Source organism: Convolutriloba macropyga, chromosome 7 (genome assembly GCF_964194025.1).
Source record: "Convolutriloba macropyga chromosome 7, txConMacr16.3, whole genome shotgun sequence".
In the NCBI taxonomy this organism is placed as follows: domain Eukaryota; kingdom Metazoa; phylum Xenacoelomorpha; order Acoela; family Convolutidae; genus Convolutriloba; species Convolutriloba macropyga.
In genome coordinates, this window is record NC_134474.1 from 46,147,122 (window position 1) to 46,172,912 (window position 25,791).

The 25,791-nt window shown below is 35.7% G+C and overlaps 1 protein-coding gene across 6 annotated transcripts in view; it reads right to left on the reverse strand.

Moving 5' to 3' along the window:
* LOC142342915 (uncharacterized) overlaps positions 1-25,791 on the reverse strand; it is a 48,131-nt gene that overhangs the window by 3,276 nt on the left and 19,064 nt on the right. Inside the window, exon 1 of one of the 6 annotated variants that reach the window (XM_075394586.1) lies at positions 16,117-17,004. The exons of 2 other annotated variants lie outside the window; for them this stretch is intronic. The gene's annotated coding sequence lies outside the window, so the exon portion shown is untranslated. Of the gene's footprint in view, positions 1-3,132; positions 3,270-5,764; positions 6,216-15,974; positions 16,090-16,116; positions 17,005-25,791 lie in introns of those variants that run through there. 3 more of the 6 variants (XM_075394588.1, XM_075394587.1, XM_075394590.1) reach the window with 3 other exon arrangements.

Sequence of the window (25,791 nt, forward strand, 5' to 3'; positions counted from 1 at the left end):
CTCTTTTCAGCTGGAAAAAGCAATTAAATTTTTCTCTTCTTTTCTGTAATCATTTTAACGATTTATCCAATAGAGTTTTCAAAACAATTTTGTTAGCCAAATTAAATACTGACAAAGATATATTTTGGCGCCTTGGCTGTTGAAATTTGACAAAAGTAAGTGGTAATGATGAAAACAAGTAGGTTCGGTCGTGAACGTTTGCACATAATACTCAGACCCACTCATACACATTTTTCATTGAATAATTTCCAAATTACGAAAAGATCAAAAACTTACAAAAAATCACCTTCTTTCCGAAATAAGATTGTGTATGAATGAAATTTCGCTTTAAACTTAAACCACAAAACGAAAGAGGTGTTGGTTAAGCACATTAAGTGATCAAAAAAATTAATGTCTTTATTAAAAAAATACACTTAAAAAACAATGTCAAAGTAGAAAAAAAACGTTCGATAGCAAAATCAAACCAACACAGTCAAACTAATTTAAACAATTTATATTACACTAAAAAGTTATTAAAAAAAGCGATTAAAAGGACTCGGTAGCAACTAGACAAAAAGTACAAAAAGTACAAAGCCTTTGTCACTAACTTTTGAAATCAATTTTTTTCAAAGTCTTGAAAATAATTTACTATAAACTGATGTCACTAAAAAGTTTCCCTTAAAACTCAATAGGAAGCTGCTGAGATCTGGCATCAGCTGAAACATGTCTTACGAATCACAAAAGACGAAAAACACTGTCAAGAATTTAAAAAATTGAGTAAAGTTTGCTTAACATCAGTGTCGAATCCCCTAAAATATTAAACTTATCGGCTACTGACTGAACTTTATTTAGAAATTTTATAATTGTGATATATTTTAACGCCAATGGACTCTGTATATCGTGTGTAGGTGTGACAAGGCAGAAAAAAATAAATAAAAAATGGACAAATAATAAAGAAATAACAAAACGTTTATGAAATTTTAAGTGTCAAAAAACCATTAACTTAAAAAACCGCATTGCACAAAAACTGTTTTTAACGCCAAAAAAATTGCAATTTGTCATTATTTAGATCAGTTGCTGGTTTTGTACAAAATTGGGTAATAAAATGGGGCAAATTTTGGAGAGTCGAGAAATTTTTTAAAAAATATATTTTTTGTTTTTTGGAAACTACCAATATACCAAAAGTAGCAATTACAAGACTGACCTTCTGCTAAAAGCTCAAAATTGTTGCAATTGTTGTTAATCTAAATATTTTGGCAAAAAACTTTTTATATAATGTAATAATTATTTTTTACATAATTACCTAGTTAAATTCAAACAAAATCAATTTCAAAACACTGTCATAGTAAACAGAATCAAAGCTTAGTCTCCATGGAGTCCAACATAGCTCTACGGCAGTTTTTTGGTTTGTTTTCCGAAAACTTCAAAACAAACTGTGCTAAAGAAGGTGCGCTTTTTGTGAAAAAATGTTGAACTGGTTTAGCTAAAAATTCGTGTCAAAGAGTTTGGCAAGAGTTTGACAAATTTTGAACCAATTACACACGGACTAAATACTTTTGACCCAGCTGAAAATCAGTAAATTCGAACAAAAACAACCGAAATCAGTGAAATGTTCAGAAACTATAAACTGCAATAACTGCGTTGAAAATTGGAATCCAAAATTTTCAATTTCTTTCGTTTTGCGCTGAACGAGCTTCTAAAATTACCTCAGAGAGCTCTTTACAATGAATATTTTGATTGGCTAAAACTGAATGAACGAAAAATCAGCTGAGCATTAACTCCTCCCCCACGAACGTAGGCCAGAACAATAATCTGAAAAAAAAAAGCTATCTGAAGTCCTTTTTGACATTTTTTGGAGGCTTGAGAGATACTATTGTCTGACAATTACATTACATTTTTAATCCAATGTTTACTAGTAGTCTTTTGAAATAGTTTTGGATCATTCAAATAGTTTTGAAATAGTTTTGAAATAGTTCTTCGCAATCGCCTATTGCCACTCAGTTTTTTTCTAATTTTTAACGACCTAATTCTGCTCAACAACATTTTTCTGGGTTAATTTCAATGAGTGCCTCAGATCACTGGTCAGAAACGTCTGGATGTGCAAACACCAGATCTAGTAAAAATTTTTTTATTATAGCTACACAATTTTTTTTCTGATCATATTTTTGGACGTTATGAACATAATTACTTTAACAGAGTAGGCCGATTCTATGTTTTTTGTCTCTGCTAAGCAGTGTTCCTAACTATTCACCATACAAAAAACCCATGTCATTTTCAAATAGATGTGCAGGAACTTGAGAGGGGTAATTGATGAAAAGTTGCGAGCGCAAAAATTACTCTTCATGATGGAAAGTTTCCGAGGATTATTAACTAATGAACCTTCATTTTCCCCTTATCAGGGGACTACCAAGATAGGTGTAACTATGTTTGGTGGAATTCCTTTTATTATTATTAATATTATTATTATTACTATTATTATTTTTATTATTATTATTAGCATTATTATTAGTGTTTTATTATTTAATTTAATTGTTAACTCTTGAATTCAAAACGAAGAACAATTAGCTGTATAATTAGAAAATGGAAAAAAATAGAATCTCGATTTTTTTCAATTAAAAACCAAATGAGAGACCATATTAATTTTCTGTTAAACTCTTGCCGGGGTTTGCCCAGAAGAATAGGCTTCAATCTCAATTGTTTTCTGCAAAAATTGCAAGAAATTTTCGGAATAGAAAAAATAAAAAGATCAGAGAGCACGGATTATGCAAATGAAATTGAAAAAAATAACAAATTGTTTTCATCTCAGAAAAAATGCCTATATATTGGGACTTTTAATTGACGCTCTCATCAGGCAGCATTATGATTTTTGTTTTTATTGCGTCAGATCTGAGAAGTTTACCACAGTTTTATAAGATCAAGTGAGTGAAAGCTTTATTTTGATAGACTACCTTACAAGAAAATAGTCATGCCGTAACACAGAAAAAGCCACAGCAGATAATTGGTAAGCTATTTTTCAATCAAAAACCGTCAAAAGAGGAAAGCAGAGAGATTGTTTGTCTTTATGATCCATTTAGCTATCAATTATTAAGTTAAAACAAAAATAAGTAAGTTGATGACTAAGCAATAAAAGAAATCTCACACTTAGATGCCTACCTCGCATGTGTTAATCGAGCTTCTTATTTGTTGAAGCGGAATGAAATCTCAACTCTAAATTCAGGTCAAACTTTATCGACCGATATTCAAATATGTTTAAATCCCAACTAGCGTTTAATTATTTACGAGAAAGAAACTCCTGTAGGGGGTAGAGATGCTAAAATAGGGCATCGATTATTTCTCTAAGACGATTAATCTTTGACAATATTGGCAGAAATGTCTATCTTTCTCTTCGATTTTGTCACAGGCGGCATTTCGACCAGTTTGGGCGGTTATGACATGTGTTGGTTATAATTTATTGAACTGGTTATAAGTAAAATGAGCAAGGGAGGGGAGTTAAATTGTTCGATGATGAAACGAGTTTGAATAGCCGAGGGGACCTTGCTTGTTATCAAATTGATGATTAAATTCTTCTCCAAAACAAATATAGAAACATTGACAATTACGGTGCGTGATCTAACATCGACCCCACTGCTCAAGACTCGGTGTAAAGTTTGACTTTGTGATAAGAATTTCAGCAACTGAAGGTGGGTTTTAAACTTAAATTCGAGACCTTTTGACAAAATTGCCATCAGTAATTTCAAATTTGGTAAAAATTCAAAATTTTGTCCCAATTTTTATAAATTTCTTGTTGATTTTTGAAACTCGGCACTAATTATTAGAAAAAAATGGGTTCAAAAAACGAGCTAGACCTAGAAGTTATACAGAATGGAAATGGTCACGTAACTGGAACAGAGGATGGGAGAACTCGACATACTACTACGACCTCTGTCGACAGTATTAAACATTCACGAATCAGTTTCAACGTACAAGAACCAACCAATGAAGATAAAAACAAATCACAAAAATTGTGCTTCATGGCTTTTGCGGATTATTTAATAACGTTTCGAAGCTATTTAAGCGATTTAAGACGAGAAAATTCGAGAACTATTAACATTGCTTTAAACGTTGCGGTAATTGTTCTTTTAAATATATATGTATTATTCGCTCTTCTAACCTCGCCAGAAAAGGCATGTTTCGTGGCTCCTGTTTTCTACTTTGTTTTGCTTCTCGTCCTTCTTCGAAAATTTCTAAAATGGAAGCAGAACAAAGCTCGAAACATGACAAGATCAACTGAAGAACTTCAAATTTGGTTCGAAAGTTCACTTTTCTACAAAATTATGGGTTACTTAAAAATGGTTTCACTTATAATTTTGTGGATTTTCATCGTAATAATAATGACAAAAAGTTGCGTGGACAATCTCAACTCAATATTTCCAATTACTGGGCTATTTTTGCTAGTAACTGCTTGCTTCGTTTGTTCCAAGAAGCCCCAACTTGTGAAACTGACCACAATTTTGTGGGGACTTGCCATTCAAATACTTGCGGGATACAGCATTGTGCGAACTAACTTCGGAAACTCAATTTTCAAAACAATGAGTGAATGGGCCAGATCTTTTTTTAGTTTCTCGGCTCATGGAAGTCGTTTTGTTTTCGGCTCTCTGTACGATTCGACTATTTTCGGCGAAGCGGCTGAGTCGTACTTCGTATTCGCTATTCATGGCTTACCTCTGATTATATTTCTCAATAGCGTAGTTTCAGTGTTATACTATCTGGGAATTATGCAGGTTGTAATTAAATCGATCGCTTATTTACTCAAAATTACCCTTGGAACTTCAGTCCCCGAAACTTTAAGCGCAGCCGCCAATATTTTTTTGGGCCAAGTAGAATCCCCTTTGATTATTCTACCCTATCTCAACCGACTATCCTTATCTGAGTTACATGCAGTAATGTGTGGGGGCTTTGCGACGGTAGCCGCGTCAGTTTTGGGAGTTTATTTGAAAATGGAAGGTATTAATTCTACTCACCTAATCGCGGCGTCTGTGTTAAACGCCCCTGCAAGTTTAGTATTTGCAAAAATTGTATTACCCGAGGACCCGCGAGATTATCATCGATCAATCGACCAAGTTGATTTTTCACAATCCAAGGAAAAAAATGTCGTCGAAGCGATTTCTAATGGGGCTTGCTCGGCTATACCTATATGCTTAAGCATGTGCGCAACAATTATCGCATTTTTGTCAATTTTGGCATTTTTAAATGCTGCTTTGGGATTTTTTGGCGAACTTGTGGGTCATCCTGACTTTAATTTGGAGCTACTTTTGAGTTATGTCTTTTACCCGGCCGCTTTACTGATGGGTCTTCGAGGGTCAGATGCTCAAATAATTGCACAGCTTATGGGCAAAAAGTTTATCGTAAACGAGTGGGTTGCGTTTAACGACTTATCAGAATTCGTACAAAATGGGGCGGTTTCTGAAAAGGCTGCTTCCATTGGGGTTTACGCTCTATGCAACTTTGCTAACATTGGTTCACTTGGGGTGCAACTCGGGGGGTTGGGGGCTGTGGTGGCCGATCGGAAAAACGACTTGATCAAAGCAAGTTGGAGTGCTTTAATTTGCGGGGCTATCGCGTCAATCTCAAATGCTTGCATAATCGCAGCACTTTATAAAGACGTTGAGCTTCAATCGGACGAAATAATGAGCAGCGTCAACGGAACCATGCCTTTATAATTAGATTTAAAGTTTTTTTGTTTGGTATTTTTTATATTTTGAGAAATATTAATAATTTAAGATATGAATAATTTATGAAACCTTACCTGTTGTTAATTTTTGAGGAGCGTTCACAAGGGTCATCCACAGGAAGCATTTGAGAAAGGGCATTAAGATATCTTGAGACGGAAATAATGAATTATTTCTTTTATTCATCTCAATAGGCTCAATTGAAAGTGGAAAATACCAGAGAAAGGGGGGGGGGGGGATGAAACCGGCGCACCTATGGCCGTTCTAGCTGGTGATATTTCTAGAAGAGCATATAAAACAGAGCACTAATTAAATTCAAAAAAGGAGGAGTAATAATCGCCTTAAGGGGATCGGAATGAGACTAAAAGATTTGATTATTGTCCCAAAATAATGTTATCTTTCCCAATGAGATTCAAAAACAACAAACACACTTTCGTTACAGTTTGCAAACGAATAAGAAATTTTATCCGTATTGTTTGTGTATATCTATTCTATTTCCTCAATTGATGAACAGAAATTTTTTCACGCGCTCAATGCAAAACACAATTGCGTTATTTTAGCAAATAAGAGAAAAAGATAGAGATAGAAATTTTTCAAAGCACTTATTTCAGGATACATTGATTAAAAATTTAGGCACCTAAAGCAAGGTAAACTGAAGCTGACGAAAGGATGAATGAAAAAAACAGGCTTATGGTATCAAGGGAAAATTTTGATCACTTTATCTATTTTAATATCCCTCTTCGCCGGGTTAGATAAAGTGGTTTAAACAGTTTAGCCCCAACACACAAAAGCAAACGCTCTCTACTTGTGCTTATGGTTATGACTATGGTTAAAGGAGGTGGGGGAAATATTTGCGGGAGCGGCGGTGTATCAAAATATTATTTAATGCTGATATGGTTAAACTGAAAGATGGCTGGAGGTGCTTAGACGGTTTTACGCAATTTTGGTGGTCCCGCGGGACCATTTTGGTTGGCGGCCGAATCATTGGGAGAATGGGGAAATAAAAGCACAGACTTTATTGCCTTATCAGGCCATAATTGCAGTTATTTTTAGTGATGCTTCATATCATATAATTTTAAACGATCTGACATTCCCACCTGACAACAAATTTATCAATTTAGCAAACTTTACAACCCAACCTTCGCTTTCCCCAATTCATAGTCAATTTGCAGGAGCCCATCTTTGATACGAGTACATTGGCCAGCTACTAATCACTTTTTTATCTTATCTTGCAAAATTTTCTAACAAATATTACCTTCATGTTAAATCAGTGACCAAAATTTACCAACCATATCTGTGACTCATACTGACAAATTTTTTTGAATAAATATTGCACTCGATTTGTCAATTCGAGAAAAAATGACTACATGGCTGATTTTACAAGCAGTATGCTGTGATTCACATCAAACCATGGTAATAAAAAAATGAGGCTTTTTAATGCTTGGAGATAACAAAGAACCTAATTGCACTGACAACTGAAAGTACATTATCTCAAAAACAAAATGGTGATTTAGAAAAATTGAAAAAAAGAATAAAAAATTCCTGCTTTCTTACATGCCGTTTATTGCTTCTATATTTGTAATAGTTCAGTAAGTTTCATTTTTCGTCGTTTATCGTTTTTTTTTCGTTTTCTATAATAAGGTTTTTGTCGTTTTTTATAACTAAGTTTCTACGTTCAAATTTGTTGGCAGAGTCTGCTAGTTAAGGGTTTTCTGTTAAGGGTAACATTATTTGCATCTAAAGTTGGAAATTTTCATGTTATGTTAGTGTAACGCAATTTTAGGAGGAAAAAAATTCAATCTCAAGAATAATTCCAATGGTAGCTTTTTATGAACATGCTATTTTGTCCGAATTGAAGCCTAAACAAAAATCATTTTTCAAACTACGCTCAAACTTGTTTGAAATTTTATGTTAAAAAAATAGACCAAATAAAATAAAAAGACAGGATATGAAAAAGGAAATAATCTGATGACAAATATGTCTCTTTAACCGGCCGCGATGAAAAACGGGCTTATTCAGAGTAATAAAAAGACAACATAAGTTAGCTTTTGTGATTGCTCTAAAGTTGAAAAGTATCTGCAGGGTAGTATTTATTTTCTGTGTCTGTCTTTTCATGTTCAGAGATGAACGGTTAATGTCTAACAAGACACGTTTGGAAAAAAAGTATAATTTTCTATCATTGAAAACAATATTAATAGTGACTGTAATAACTAAACATTTTAAGCAACATTTCTGTTTAGAATGAACGTACCTGAAGCACCAGAGCCAAGACGATTAATCCTGTGATACATGGGTAGTACACTCACCAAAATATCCCTTTGTGTTGCAGTAAATAATAGTCAACAGACTCAGTTTAAAGTTATCTTTATTTATGTTTAACCCTACGTCAGTATAATGAGTCACCTACTCCAGGATTGACTCCAATGATGAAGTACCGACAAGTCTTGGCGTACTTCAAACTAACTTCTAAAAGACTAACAGTGCAAAAACGCAGTTGTGCCTTATTACATCTGAATTCAAGTTGGGCGTCCAACGTTATTATTTGAGATGATCATTAGCCGTAGATCTGAGGTACCACATGGCGCAGTCAGATCAGAAAGGAAAAAAACCCTCGGTCTAAAACCGTTCTGCGACAGATAAAGCAGCAATCTATAGATAACCTGCAAAAAATGAAGAAGCCAGTTTAAATTGGCATTAGTCGCGACGACAAACATCGAGTTAGAGAAGGTCCTGAGAGAAAAACAGACACGAGTCATATACCCCCATAAACCAACAGCTGTAGCAGCGACGCCAACCAAACAATGGAAAGAGTCAGGTGACCATGGTACAATCAGGTGAAAGCCAAGTGGCAAAAAGAATGCAATATTATGGATAGGAAGGAAATTTATGGGGCGATAAGCCATGGGACATTGCGCACAAGAAGGCAAACTCACTGATATATCAACCAATTGGAATAGAAGGCAAGAAGACGCAAGAAAGTCGAAGGAAACTCCCAGACACGAAAGTCAAAGAAATAACATCACAAAAAATATGAGAAGTACAAGCAATATTCATAAAACCAAGAAACGTAACGTTTGACAGATATCAACTCCTGAACAAGAAACAGCACCGAGGAGAGACATTCAATTATTTCCATTACGTTCTCTGGGCAATAGCGGAGCACTGCCAACTAGAACCGTTGGAGGACCAGATACATTCCTCACAGAGAGGCATATTCACTGCAAACAAGATTGATCAATAAAGACAGAAGGAACTGCTCAAGATAACACTCACTCCCGAAAAGCTCAAGAACACGCAAAAAATAAGTATCGAACTCGAGGCACAAAACAAAATTGCTATTCAAGAAAAGGCACCCAGGAACCATCGATGTTGCCAATTGTGGGTGGGTCAGAACCAATACTAGCTATATCAAGTGCGAGATAATGAGGAACAATCAGAACATCTAGAAATATACAACAAACGACTAACAGACATCCAATACAACACAACTGAAGGAATTATGGACAACCTTGGAGAGCCGAACACCTCGCAAAACGTCAAGACAATTGGAAAATATGTTGACGGTGTAACAAACCGAATCATTTTGCAAAAGTATGCCTTTCTTCTCTGAAAAGTGCGAATACCCAACGTTTGGTGAAACCAATAAAAAAAACAAACAACAAACGCAGAAACGAGACCATCATGCGATCATTCCGACGAGCATTATTTTGTCAACATGAGATCTCCCACCAACCTGTTCTTAGTACAGGCTCCGACACCATCCGAACTCTACGTTAAAATTGGGAACATCAGGAACTGGTTGATGGTAGACTCCGGAAACTCGACGAGCTTAATAACAAATCGGATGACCCGAGAGAATACAGAGAGAAAAAACGCTGTGCAATAGGACGAATAATGCAACAAACATTACAGCTTCATGAAGAAGCCAAAAGAAAACTCAGTCTCAATGTACTTTGAAGTGGAATGCAAAGATTGGCGAACTGGTCGCACCGATCTCATCGTCCTCCCATTCAGCCACAGGGCAATCATAGACAGAGTCTTAGTCAGCGGACCAGGAAAAAAACTTAGTCAACAGCACGCTTCTACCTCCGAAGGTCAGCACATCTTAAACATACAACTCGATGATTTTAAAAATCTAAAACAAGAAATAGCGAATCGTTTAAAAAAACTCATCACACGAATAGATCGATCAAAAAACCAATCTAAATTTAAGCAAAGTTTTACTCCAATACTCCGAGGAGAACACGCATACTCATCCATCTACAATAACAGATGCAGGAAGAATTTTCATAGTTACTGAGATATGGGAACACATTAAAACTAAACAAATGTAGCAATTTGTACTTCATACTCACAATGGACATAAGTAAAAAACCAGATGAAACAATAAAACAGCAATGGATTCCAAGGTAAAACCAAGCAACCCTTAAGAACAAGTATAACATGCAAAACATAGATTGCCTCCTGGAGAACGTTGCAAGAACCACCTCGAAATCGTCGCACAAAGGACACATACTTTTTTCAACAATTGATTTACGATACGCTTACAGCCAACCTAAGTAAGATGGAAGTTTCGCAAAACATTGCAACTCCAACATTTCAGGCGGTCAAGCCATCAGGACAAGCCAATTCTTAACAAAATTATATGGAGTTACAGACATGCTGGCAGATTTTCAAAGAGCTATAGGTTGAACATTAGCAGGCCTCACAAAGACGTATAGTTTCCTAAAAAACATAATCATCGTAACAAGAGGTAGGTTACAAAACGTCTGGATGAAGAAACTTTACTTGTCAAATTTGACAAAAACAAATTGACACAAACAAAAATCACATGGCTCCGATTCGAAAGTAATCAAAAAGGTATCAAACCATTGGTTAATAAAACAGAAGCAATAATAAATCTGAAAACTCTTCAACAAATAACAAGTTAAAATCGTTCCTTGAAAGCGTTCATCACTTGAATAAGTTCTTACAGAATATTACAACAGTTGAACTCTTAAAGAGGGATACCAAATACTTTTGCAATCAAATCCATCAAACAGCATTTCAACAAATAGAAGAACACGCCAGGCATATCATAGAAAATACATAAAACGACCCCGTTAGAAAAAAGTGTTAGAACGAACGCGTCTGGATCTAGAATTGGGGCTGTTCTAAAACAAGAAAAATGCAACGGTTAGAGAAAATTTGCGTATACATCTTTTTTCAAACAAAGCAGAAAAACAGTATATAAACGAACTCGAACTGTTAGGGGTTGTACGGGCAAAAGCGCATTTTAAACATTTCTTAGTCGGAAAATTTGTTCACAGTTTAAACAGACCATAACGAATTTTTATCTGTCTTGATAGAGAAAACAATAAAAATATATCAAAGCAGACTAACACGCAGGTATGATGTACTAACACCTTTTCATTTTCAAATAGCTGGGACCCAAAACCCTCATAAAGAGCCAAAGCTAATTCGCTATATGGAGTCCGTAATCGCCCACAAAAATGGAACATCAGGGACACAACAGAAGGCGACGGGGAAGACCGTGGAATTAAACAAACTTGATACAATCGAACTTGATAATCAAACTAAGATCAAAGAAAATCGCTCCAGAAGCAGAAGAAGAAAAGTAGTCGAGAAATCCTGAAACAGTTCCACCACATCCAAAATACAACGCTACAATCGTGACGCACCATCAGATGATAAACATACAATACATAAATCCAATCTACGCAACAAAAAACACAAACACTCCTCTGAAAAGCATTGCGTCATATGACATCACACAAAATAAGTCACACAGTAAGCGAACGAAACAACGCATTGCCAAATTCCTCTCACGCAATTCATTTTCCTATTAACAAAATTAACCTGCCAAACGCTGCAAGAATTCCAATTAACAACATCATTGATGAAAGATCACAAAACCAGTGACAAACATAACCTCATTCACAAAGTAACTAAGCCCAACACACAAGAATCCCGCAAAGGTAACCACAGATACGGACCCTAAACCTCATCAATTAGTGGACCGCAACATCAAAAGAGTAGCCAATGCAAATTTTATAGCCGCAACGACGAATCACAACTCGGAATTCACTAGAAAAAAGGAACTGCATGATTCAGAGAGACTTGGATAGATGCAAGAGAACCAGTTACCAAATTTATGCCCTCTGGAAAAAACAAAACTGTAGTGGACGGTTGCATATTGATGGATAACAAAAAATCCCAAATCTGATGAGTGGCGCAATATCAGACGTTCTACACTCAAATCACCCAGGCTACGGGTGGGGGGGGGGGGGGGGAGGGGTGACAGAGTTCGGGCAACGGATGTGGTGGCCATTCATAAACTGCGAGCTGATCAATAATTCCAACACGTACCCTCTTGTACTGAATCTGGTGGAAACCTAAAAAACGTCATACCAAAAACAAAATAGTGCGGAGAACCAAACCGTGCGGAGAACCAAACAAAGAAAAGCAGATTGAATTCGTAGGCCCAATAAGAGACGAGCAAGGAAGAGAAGTATACTTCCTCGAATGCATCGACCGTTTCTCGAATTTTCCGACACTCAATTCTTTTAAAATTGGTAATGCAGACAACATAGAAATATTTTTAAACGAAAAAACAGCAGCACACGGAGTTTCTCCAAACACGCGGATGGACCAGGAACTATGCCAGAAGGGCAGCAAAATTAAAAGCGTATGTAAACGAAACAATATTATCATAAAATTCCCCTCATCGAACAACCATCGTCCCGCAGGATTGGTCGGACGATTAAAACAGACTGTAAAACGACGGCTAGATTGTATCAAAGTAGAGATCTCACAACATCCTTTTAACAATAAATACACAATAAAACAAATAGAACAAGCACTTACAAAATGTAGAAAAAGGCTAAAAATGTCTCACCGTCTGGAGCTCAATTCGGTCGAAAGGCAATAAGGCAAACATCTTTAATCAACCTCATGTCCACGCAGAGTCGCAAAAATTGAATTGTGCAACACTGGAGATGACAACGGATGCAACTCTGAAGATCAAAGTACCGGGACAAAGAAAAACCGTCGCAAACAAAGTGGACATTGCAATATTTGTAACCAGCGCACAGAGGATCATCCTCTGATGAAATTAGTGCCACGTAAGACGGTCATGAAACTGCATTCAAAACTACAGAGCAACGTGAAACAACGTGCATCGGAACAATCAGCGAATTTGAAAGGCAAACGCAGCATCAGAAAAAGAACCAGCGAAAAGGAAACAGATCCCAACAAAGCGAACCTCAATAAATTTAATCGCATTAAGATTCACGTAAACGGAAATACATCCCGTCGCCAAAAAAGTGAAAATGCTAGCTTCAGTCAGAGAAGGAAAACAATGACCTGTCTTCTGATACTGGAATGGATACAAAGGATGATTATCCCCCGAATATTTCCAACAAAGAACAAAGAGTTGACGAAGTACCGCACATGTTCAAATCAAACCATTATGAAGTCGCGACCACAAACATCCCTCCTATGACGAACTCCAAACCCCAGAGAGTGAAATCGATAGGGATCAATCGCCAAGTAAAGAACGATCGGGATCCTCAGCGTCCCATCAGCCACCAAAGACGAGGCAGGACACCAACACGCATCCCCCCGTAGAAACACACACACAGCGACCGACGATGCAAATGTCAATTTTCTCCAGCTCGAAGACCAGTCCGGAAGTTCAAGCTCCGAGAATTCGCCCCAAACTAAACAGGGCGACTTGACCAACACCCAGTTAACCGAACCAGAATCGCAAGGTCGACAACTTGAGCCACAAGAAATGTTGTAGAAGAAATTGAGCAAAGCCCAATTTTCTTCTACGAGGGGAAATGCGATACAGGCGTAATAGAGCCACTAACAAAACTTTTTGTGATGTACGAATTAATACAACAAATGCAGTTTATAGTTATCCTTTTCTTATATATAACCCTACTTCTGTATAATGAGTCAACCGCTCAACGATTGTCTCCAAAGGTAAACTACCGACAGGTACTGGCGCACTACACTTTAACCTCTAAATGGCGAACACTGCATAAATGCAGTTCTGCCCTGTGGTATCTGAATACAAGTAGTGCGTGCAATTTTAATAATTGAGATTACCATTGGCTTTAGATCTGAGGTACCATAATTCCGAAAATCAGTTAAATACATTTGCAAATGAAGTAGAACGAGTAATAAAATTGAGAAGCTGGGATCACATTATTGCAGAGGGATGTGACTCCTTTTCTGTGCCATTTGCTGGCCTTCACTTATTGTCATTGAGGAGAACGACGGAGAGGGAAACCGATTATCCTGACTATAACTGTTCACCAACACTTACTAAGGCAAGCTGACTTATTTTCAAGAAAATTGGCACCCGAAGGTATCCATTCCGTATCTCGCCATGCTACAAAACGACGTTTTGCGCCAATTAACAAAAAGTACTTTGTAAGAAAAAAAATTAAAACACCCGATTACTACGAAAATCGAATTGTATTAGGAAAAGAGTCAGAAAAATTCAGTAAGAAACACAATAGAGAAAGATTAAATTGTTTAACAGTAGTAACGACTATCACTTGGTTGTTTATTGGATATGGCATCCTTGTGAACAAAAAATTTTTTTTTATAATATAAAGCGGATCTCAATTTAATTATAAAAAAAACAGTATGTTAACCGCCTTGTAGAAGAATACAGACAAAAACTTTGGACTGCTAAAAGAAGACTTGTGCGTGAATGTGAGTTGTTCCGTTTAGCGCTTTTAGAAAGTCAATTGACGTGTCGAATAACATATTTTGTAAGGATTGTGAAGGCTAGGAAAGAAATTTCGAACTTTTTTACCACTCAAAAAATGTTTTCACTGAAATACTTAAATTTATTAATGGTTGAACCTGAACCTAGGGTAACTTTTCATTCGATTAATGGATTTCCTAACCTGTGTTTCAGTAAAATTGAAATTTGCTTTGCTGACGGTTAAGTTTAATACTAACGAAAACGCAGCCCTAACTACCCGAAGACGTGTATGTACAATATAACCATTTATTTCCAGGTTGGTGGAAAAAAGGAAAAATAGAGCTGAAAAGAGCTCACTTTTTCTCACTTACGTTTTAAATTAAATGATGAGCAACAAAATACATCAAATAAATTGAAAAACAAGAGAAGAGCAATTGGCCATGATGGAAAACCGGCCTTTCCAAGGTATTTTCACGATAAGACAAGAAAATTTTTTCAATAATTTTATTTTGTGTTGAAGAGTATTTGCAAGCCATTAATCAAAATTTGTATTTATCTATTCTGGTTTTAGAAATTTAGAAAAATTAGAATGAAACACGACAAGTTTGGAAAAACAAAGTTATATCCCCGGACATTCCAGAATAGTTATCTTGTAAGAATCGTACTGTTTCGTACAAACTAATAAAAATTTAGTACGATTAAGTAAGATTTCAGCCGGACAATTATTCTTTCGCGCTATATAGTTAAAAAGACACTTGAAAACAATATGTTTAAGTGTGACTGTAATGACTTAACTTTGTACGCATCATTTTTCTATACAAGAAACATTTTTCTATAAAAGAAGCAGCATTTAAGCCGTGAAGATATTTCAGACAAGATTTTAAATATCGTTACGAAATTAAGATAAAAGAAGTAAAACTTTCGAGCAGGTGGGATCACATTATCGCAGAGGGATGCGATTCTTATTTGGCAAGGAGCCATCGTTTTCTGCACCAAGTGATGACGTGCACTTATCGTTCAAGAGAACGATGCGGACTGTTGACGAATTTTTACTAGGCAATATGAATTAACCTTAATCAAACTGACATTAAAGCATAATCAGTTGATATCTGGATATGTCACAAATGGACGCATTGCGCCATTTCACAACGTTTTTTCACAACAATTTTTACTCGAGTACTATGGAAATAAATCAAATAGTATTTGTCAAAGAGTCCATGAACCCCAGTAACAAACATAGTTGATATAATATAAGAGTATTCATAGGTAGTAGCATCTATAAATTGGTTGTTGATGGGTGCATCACAATTGCCTATCAGAGCTAACTTTTAAAAACTATGGTGAAAGACAAATAACTAATAACAAATTCACGTAAATTATCAGCTTTTAGAAAAATAGAGATAGAAAGATTCAACTGCGAAAAAGGGACCTGGGTGCGAATCTGAGTTCCTGCACATACTGCTTTTGAGAACTGCACTGGACGTGTTGAATGCAAAAAGGCTATGAAAACGAACGTAACACTTTACCGCACAAATACTTGATTTTGTTTCACGGTAACTTACATTATTTTTAGATTGAACCTGAATTTGAAGTAAATTTTATTCGTCTTGTCGTTTTCGCAATCTCAACTCCAGTAAATGATAGATTTTTGAGCCAAAGGTAATGTTTACTAATACAAAAAACATTCCACTAAATCAAAATCACCTGAAGAAATGCCATGAAAGTAAAAATGTTGAGGTTTTTCAGCGTAATGCCTTTTTTACAATTTCAATATTGAACAGTGACGGGAGAGTACGTGAGAGGAATTGTTGATTCACAACAACAGGCAACTAAAAGAGCAGTCTGAAATTTGACACAACGTGTGATAAAAACGTGAAAAGAATGAAAACATAACGCAATAAATTAATTTATATTTGCATCAGTAAGACGCAAACAAGCGAAAGAAATATCCCAATTTTTTCAAGGCGAAGTAAAGCGAAAGGGGAATGGAAATTAATCAAATGAAAGTGCAAGGGGAGGGGAGGGGTTTGAAAGGAATCACAAACAAATAATGGGCTGAATGTTGTGGTGTAGTAAATTGGAAAAACAAACACACTGTCAAATAAAACTGCGACACTCGGCGTGAAAAAATAACACAGAGAAAACAGTTAGCGCCGCTTTCTATTGCAATTAGCCGATTCTCAATTCGTCTTCTCAGTAAACACACCAATTTTTAATTTACAAATCATTTTATGTAATTAGCAAAAGATTTTTCAAGCCCTTTCTTTTCAATAACCAGCATTTTAGTTTTGGTAGCTAAGCGACAAACTTCTGAGACGTCACTCTGCTATCGGATCATACGGTGTCGGAATGAATTCGTCAAAATTTGCGACTTAATTGCTAATTCAAAGGTGGCAATGTTTAAATAATAAACAGGATTTTTATAATATGCACATGGTTATAGCGTATGCTATTTCGACTTTGAACTTTTACTATCTTGAAGTGGTAATGAAAACAAAGATCATAGAAAGGATAGAAAAGATGTTGCAGTAAGATGGAGGCGTTGAACGGAAGTTAGGGGTTCCTGTTCAAGTTTTTTGGCTCCAAACTATTGCAATATTTATCTGGCCTCCTGACATTTAAGATAATCAAAAATTATAATTAGCGATGATTCAATTCATCGTCAATCAAGGACGACTTTTAAGATTTCTAAGATACTTTTTGCGAATCTATTGGGAAACCTAATTGTGAAATTATTCACAATTGACCTAATATTCTTACAAGATAATGTTCTTACTTAATAGTCAAAAGATATGGTGGGATTATTTAGACACAAAAATAATCGGTAAAAGCTACCAATTTTATGCTAAGTGAGCTTAGAGTAACAAGTAATACTAAATGTGGGGTATACAGGAGAAGGCGTGAATAATTTTGCCTCCCAGAAACACTCTGCAGAACAATATGGCTACACAGGCGTGATTCCGTTCCTCGTCACGCCAGGCGGGGTAAAGATGGAAATTCGCATGGAAAATGGGCAAAATAGCGCAATAGTTAACCCTGTGACGTAGAGACTTTAAAATGAAGTGTAGACACATTTTTTCACCTTGAGTGAAAATGGATTACCTCATTTGAACTGAAATTACCATTAAGTCAAAGATAGCCGAAACTGGTTCTGTCAAAGATAACAGAGCCATGTCCTCTGAATTTCCGGCGCAAAAGAACTGGTCAATGCACAAAATACGGCCAAATATTCCACATTTTGAAAAAAAAGAAGCCAACCACACTACTCAGATTCGAAGAGCAGAAAACCCATGAAGTTATTTCTAACTACAAACACTAAAATGTGACCAATTACGTACGCTGCTTGCAATCACGATGGAAGTGAATTGATTGCTGACAGTTTTGAAGACCAAGTGTTGCAAAAAATTATATGCGCATAATAAATAATCAATTTGCGATAACTTCACCTCTGATCGTTGAGTCAATTAATCTCCAAATATATATTCCCTCTCATAAAACGAGGGTTATAAATGAAATTGCAAAATTATCGAAAAACAGGATTGAGTCTATAAATTCGCACAAAAATTTGTCAAAAATTTAGCTTTAAATGTTAATCATATGAGCAAGACTTTAGTTGAAAATGAGAATAAATGATTACAATTATTGAGCTTTTTTAAAAAATTTTGAAAATAGCTTTTGTGCCCAGTGAAAAGAATTCCTAACGTAATTCGTTACCAGTGTTTTCAATAAAGCTGTAAATCTTATAAATATTGGCTTTTGAAGTGGTGTAAAATAATTTCATAGCAATGGATAAAAACGATGACACAAATACTAATTTTTCAGATGAAAAGCAGAATAAAAGCGTGCGTCATAGCTGCCATAATTGAGTATAAATTTGTTTCTAAATCTCAGGAGAGATACGTAGTTATAAATTGGGATGACTTCATTTCACTCAACTTATTTTTCCTTATTACTATGACGTAATATTTCAGTGCATCCAATTGTCTTTTGTCGTTCTTGTCTGGTAATTAAAAATATCAATCCTTATTTTACGCTAATTTGTTCTTTCCTTTATACTTTAACTTTTTGCGTAAGCATATTATTTGTATAAACCTACGTCACATTTTCCGCCATAAAACGTAATGAAACGTACTTTTACAGTTTGCTTGTTTTGTTGAACAATATATACGTCAAAATTTGGAATTTATGTGATCAACTCAAGTTAACAGTAAACAGTGATTAAAATCAAACCCACTAGGGTTCAAAAAATCAACTGTTTGTTGATCAAATTAACCTTCTATTCTAAATGTTCGGTGGTGTTTTTCAATTTGCACAGGCAATTTGAGATCCCCGGGCTAAAAAATAGAAATTCAGGAATCTGTACCTCTCAGTTTCCACTTGAAAATAATTTTTTGTGTGAAGTTCTATGAGTACAACTTTTCATAGAGGCCATAATAGGAAGTTATTTGAGGCCATAATTAACTTGTTGAAGATGTTCTTGATGTTAACCCGGTTTATAGTTAAAACTTCAAGACGTAAAAGATTTTTTCTAGTTGTAAATTTGTATTCGTTCAATTAATTGAAAACTGATAACTTAGTCTCAATTTAGTTCACGCCCCCTTTTTTGACGCACTACCGTTGTAAACGGAAATTTTCGCTCAAAATTCGGGGGAAGCGACAGTTGAGGATTTTATTTCTGAAAGCCCAGTTAGTTAGATCTACATCCGAAAGCAATTAGTCTAACGAGTGAGGTAAAATAGCAACGCTCAAATATCATTCACCCAGTCAAATTGTCAACAATTATCGGCCAAATAGACTGGGGCGCAGTGTTCGGCTGGATAAAAGGCAAAGTTAAAACCACGATATTGCGATCACTTGCGCGACAGTTGCAAAATGAGATAGCAGGCAGGAAATGACGGCGGGAGAGAGAGGGAAAATGGCGGGAAAAGCGGAAGGGGAGGGAAAAGGAAAGCGATGGATTATATTGTTGGGAAAGCCATGTGCGGTGTGTTGTCGGTGGATGGTAGAATCAATATTCAGGCTACCACTGAGACAAGAAGTGAACAGGGTCGATTGAGATCAACAATGTCTCCTCTCTCCTCCCCCGTTAGAGAACATGATCATCAGTAATCGTTGCTATTTTGATCATTTGAGATGATTGAATAAATTAATGCGCAGCCCAATGTTGTATAAAGTCAGCGAGAAAAAAAAAGTTTTTGAGGAGCTAAATTCCATTCCTAAACTCAAAGTTGCTAGACTTTACAAATTATTCCCTGAAAACCTGTTGCATACCGTTTAATGTACAGACCCTGATCAGTCTAAATGAACTACAAGCAACATGTTTATTAAAAAAACACAGGTTTCAGGGGCATTTTTCCCTAAAGTTTCCACAAAAAGCCCTTTAAAGCCCATAACTGACTGCATTACTTAACATAAACTTGTCCCATAGCAGTTGGCAAAATCTTAAAGAAGGCTAGCTGCAACGTGTTTAAGAAGAGAAGCTGGTGAAGATGCAATTGCTTTAGTCGATACTAACCAATTGCGGAGTTACGGTAGAGGGTGAAGCAGAAGCAATAATTAACTCAGAAAAAAATGCACGGGGAACATCTACCTGTGAGTGCTGCTCTAAAAAACGTATGCTCACAGCAGAGTCAGCTCAAATTTGACAATTTCTCTGTTCCTAGTAAAGCTGGTGTTCAGCATGATGATCACATTTGCCTTTTGTTTCTCTTCGCATGAACTGCAGCCGGCAATTGAATAAGTTTAACCATTACTAGCAAATATAGTACTAAGTCCACCTCACATGGTACCTAGGCGATAGTCTTAACCATCCTCGGTCTCTGTGTGTGTGTGCTTAAATCACAAAATTAAATTAACTTCTCAGTAAGATATCTATTTATGGAATCTCAATTAATCTCAAGTATTCTTCCAATTGTCATTTGGACGCAGCTTTAATTTGCAACCCAAAATCGAGTTTTCAGTGTTGCAGTAAAATGTTTGTATTCAACCTGATCTTGTAGTTTGGAAGTCAATTTAAGTCTCTCAACTAATTATGAGCAAGACGAGGTAATGGAATCACTAATTGATTTTTTGTCTCATTGTTGCCTAGATTTGGACTCCCCTCTCTTAGGGTGATGTTCAACCATCACAATTAGGGATATCATCTAGGGGTTCCAGCAAGTATCCTTATTACAGCTACTCGGATAGAGATTAGAGAAAATGTCTGATTTATTTCTTCAGGGTCAATTGAATGACACTCAGAAAAAAAACTTCCCGTGCTAGCAAAAAAAAACAATCCCTTCAGCGTCTTCTCAAATGTCTTTGAGAAACAGCTGTGCACCTCAACAGCAAGTGGAACAAACAGAAAGCCTGTTTCCGAACAATTGCTCTTTGATGACTGCCATAAGTCCGCTCTTCTGCGGCTTCAAGGGCGTGACCAGCCCTCAAAGCTGCAATTGCAATTGATTTTGATTTCAGCGATAAAGTCTTAGTCACATTAAAAGCAGCCGACCTATCTGCTTGCCAAGCTGGAACAAGGATGGCACCTGGCTGAGAGTTACATTCTGGTATATATTTTTTTCTACTTCGGTCGAAAAGTTTGGTGCAGAGCAAGTTGATACAACTATGTCGCTAATTCCATCACCTCTGGCTCTCGCAACCTCACGCCCGGGTCTTGAAACACCATGAACGTCCAATTTTCCACTTTGGCAGTACGGACATTTCTTATCTGCATGATAGATAGAGGAGACCTTTATCTGTCTTTTTTACTGGCTCAAAATTCAATTGCTGTAAAAAGAAGGACGCGAGCTGGTTTGGGTGAAGTTGGTAATTTTGCTCACGAATAACACAGAGAAAAAGATTGAAGTGTTGTTTTGTTTATCTCGTACAGCTCTGCTTACTAGAGCTTCAAAATTTTTACTGTCGAAAAGTTTTGGAAATAAGAGAAGGTTGGCAAGTCCAACGAATTGAGGCTAGAATAGTTTTCGTGGAATATGTTGTCATGTTTTGGACTTTGACAGGTGATTCATGGCGTGTTCTTTTCAAGCAACGTTTTGGCGTTAGGAAAAAGAGGTTCAAACTCGTCCTGACACTGCCAAACGCCTTAACATGATAAATGTATAGGTCGATTTGCCTGGAGCCATGAGTCTTCACTATGAATGGTACCCAAGTCGTTTTCATGAAATGCCCGTTGCTTATCATCAAATTTCTCTAGAGTTTTTCGGACTATTTCTGTTGGACTGCTGCAATGAAGCAAATGCATTTTTCGTGCACCCGGACAATGACGCAGGATTCCTAAGGAGATCTGTGGGTCTTCGAGGTAGTCAAATTTTTTCGAAGAAACCGGAATTTGTTAATCAGTTTCATGAGACTACTTGCTACATATTCTGAGCTCCAAATGGCTGGCTCTGAGCTCCAAATATGGGTATTTGTAGGCGTTTGAAAGGATGAAAAAAAAAATTGATTGCTGTATTAAGAGTGGAAATGGTGGCGTGCTTTAGCCCGAGGGGAGGCAATTTACGAACTTCTGTTTCTGTTGTGTTAAATAATGTGCGATAGCTTCAATGGGGTAAAAGACGCAGGTAAATGATGTTCACTCCATCGTGTGCAAGACTATTGTTTATCACAGCGAGGAGAATTATTGATCCATCGCCATCCACGGTGTACTTCTATTCAGATTCAGGAATCGATTATCTGAGGAATATGCTCTTGTGTCAGCCAAATTAGTTGATTTAGGTGAATGGATTTGAAAATTCATTGAAATTGGAAGGATAGGTAGCATATCAGTATTACACATTTAAGGGATCACACGATAGCACATTTCTTGTTTTCATCCCGCTTGAAAAGAAATCTTAGATTTTACATTAAGATTAATTTTTTATCCTATGAAGACGCGGTACTCTTGATTTATAACCTACGATTTCTTGGATAATCATTTCATAAAAAATTCAAAATAGAAATTTCTGTCCAAGAAAAATAAACTCTTCCCAAAAACCAGTATCGGTAAAATTCATATTTACAACTGAGAAAACTAACCAAGCAGTACTAAATTTCACCAAGCACAAAATTCCTTAAATACGAACGCCATTGTTAAGCCAATTGTGAAAGAAAACAAGTAACTGCTGATCAAAAATTGGCGGCTTTTGTCATCACATCGGAGGAGCGCCCCTGATAAAATCTGCCCCAAAGGTGTGATCATTACGGAGCTGAGGTCTGACTATTAACGAGCCATTTCTTCAACATGAGCAAGTTCAAATTCTCAGACTTCTCTTTCAACAAGTTTGTTTTCTAAATTCCCTCTTTTCTGAAAAAAAGTTACAAAAAAAGATTATACTATTTCGCATAAATTGTACAATAGCAAAATAGCTCGCTGCAGTGCTTAAACGCTAGGGCGAAGATCGCAAAAGTGTTGCCTGCAAGCCCTTGGTAGCGGTCAATCACAAAAAGAAAAAGATAACATACGCGTATAATAAAAATTATTTATTATACAAGGGTTGAAATAAACTTACTCATTAGGCAGAGCAGTGTTTGGGAGATTAAAAGAATGAGATAGAACTTGTTGCAGGAACATTTCCAGTAAAAATTTTTTTGAGCAGACATATTTATTATGGACTGCTAAAACGAACAATATTCTTTTTCCAAAAAAAACTAATGAATTTTTAAATTGATTAGATTAGAAATATAATGAATACAAAGAGGTTTGTGAAATCTACATCTTTCAAACGATTTATAATAAGCAATCAAGAGAAATGTATTGGTTATCTCTAAATTTAGATAATGTATCTCTGAATAACCAAGTACCGATAATAATCAAGTATTTTATTAAGTTTATAAACAAGGAACTAAAATAAAAAAAGATGAGCGCCAACAGAAAAACAACGAGATAAGATAAGTCAACTTTTCCATATTAACGGTTTGATTTTAGCACGATATATTTTATATGAATAAAATAGAAAAAGAATTTTAATCAATATTTAAGTTGAACTAGTGATGAAAAATGAATCTATTGAGCTCCTGGTTCTTATTTCAAAAATAATGCTTTCATCTATGCTATGATATTGAGATTTGTTTTTATGAAAAGCTTTATGATTCAGGTTTAATAACGCACGAACATTTATATTGATGTCTGGATCCACCGATGTGAAATGATTATATTTCACGTTTCGTTTGTAGCTTGGTTCTTTTGTTGTTTTAACAGTTTGATGCTATTCTACTGGTGTTTTTCCCCATGAAATTTTAAAAAAAGTCATTGCAAAATTCTTCAAAGGCAGTTTGTGAGATCTAGAAACTAATAGCAACTTTTTATAACTGTTAAAGATTTCAAAGGGCTATTTCTGGAAATCAGATTTTTGCACAAATCCTCCTTTTCAAAAACGGACAAATCAAAAAAAATGGGCCATGGTTGTATAAGAGCTGTCAAAAGAGAGTATTTTAAATTTACTGCCAAAATTGCAGTGCTGAAATAAAAATACAACTCATTGATTTTAATCCGTGCAGCTTTTGACTTCTCTTTGGCGTGGGTTGCGAATAATCTGGTGTTCAGCTCAACGTTTTGCTTCTTGATTTTTGCGATCTGTTTCAAGTAACCTTCCCCTTGGAGTTTCGTGTCCGGATCAATGAGGTATTTTTCGATTTTTGGTAATCGATTTTAACCATCCTGATAACACTAAGAGTAAAGGAAGAGATTGAAAGACAAGAAAATGTTTTCCAATTTGGAAAACAAGTGTTCCAGGATCGCGGCACAAATTGTAAGGGCTGATTAACAACTGTTAATTGTTAATCCCATAAACTGGCTCTAGTCAACAATCTTTTTTTGTTTTCAAACTAAATTATTTCTTTAAAAAGCCCAAAAATGTGATCATTACGGAGCTGGAGTCAAATTATTAACAAGCCATTTCTTCAACATGAGCAAGCTCAAATTCTCAGATCTCTCATTCATGAAGATTGTTTTTGAAATTCGCTTTTTTCTGAAAACAAATTACAAAAAAGAATATACTTTTTCGCATACATAGCACAATAGAAAAAATAGCTCCCTGCAAGTGTTGCCTTCACGCCTTTGGTAGCGGTCATTCACAAAAAAAAACATACGAGTACAATGAAACTAATTGCTTATACATGGGTTAATATAAATTTTTTCATTAAGCAAGATAGTCTTTGGGAGATTAAAAGAATGGCGTAGAACTTTTTGCGGGAACATTTCTAGTGATTTTTTTTGAGCAGACATAGTTTATATCGACTGCTAAAACAAAAAAAATGCAAAACACTGATGACATTTTAGAATGGTTAGATTAGAAATATAATGACTACAAAGAAGTTTGTGAAATCTACATCTTTCAAACGATTTATATTAAGCAAGCAAGGGAAATGTTTTGGATATCTCTAAATTTAGATAATGTATCTCTGAATAACCAAGTAACGGGAATAATCAAGTATTTTAGTAAGTTTATAAACAAGGAACTAAAATAATAAAACATGAGTGCCAACAGAAAAACAACGAGATAAAATAAGTCATCTTTTCCATATCAACGGTTTGATTTTAGCACGATATATTTTATATGAAAAAAAAATAAAAATAATTTTAATCAATATTTAAGTTGAACTAGTGATGAAAAATGAATCTATTGAGCTCCTGGTTTTAACTCAAAAATAATGCTTTCATCTATGCTATGATATTGAGATTTGTTTTTATGAAAAGCTTTGGGATTCAGGTGTAATAACGCAAGAACACATAGTTTTAATTCTGGTTCGGTTGAACTGAAAGGATAATTTTTCACGTTTCGTTTTGCAACTGGGTTCTTTTAACAGTTTGATGCTATTCTACTGGTGTTTTCCTATGGAATTTTAAAAAAAAACTCATTGGAAAATTCTTCAAAGGCAGCTTGTGAGATCTAGAAACTAATAGCAACTTTTCATAACTGTTAACGATTTCAAAGGGCTAGTTTTTGGAAATCAGGTTTGTGCGCAAATCCTCTTTTTCAGAAACGGACCAATTGAAAAAAAATTGGCCATGTTCAAATACGAGTAGTCAAACGAGAGTATTTTATATTTTACTGCCAAAATTGCAGTGCTGAAATAAAAATACAACTCATTGATTTGAATCCGCGCAGCTTTTGACTTCTCTTTGGCGTGTGTTGCAAACAATCTGGTGTTCAGCTCAACGCCTTGCTTCTTGATTTCTGCGATTTGTTTCAGGTAACCCTCCCCTTGGAGTTTCGTGTCTGGACCCATGAGGTATTTTTCGATTTTCTAGTAATCGATTTTAACCATCTTGATAACATTAAGAGTTAAAGAAGTGATTGGAAGACAAGAAAATGTTTTCCTATTTGGAAAACAATAACGTTCCCGGTTCGCGGCACCAAATGTAAGGGCCGATTGACAACTGTTATTTGTTAATCCCATAAA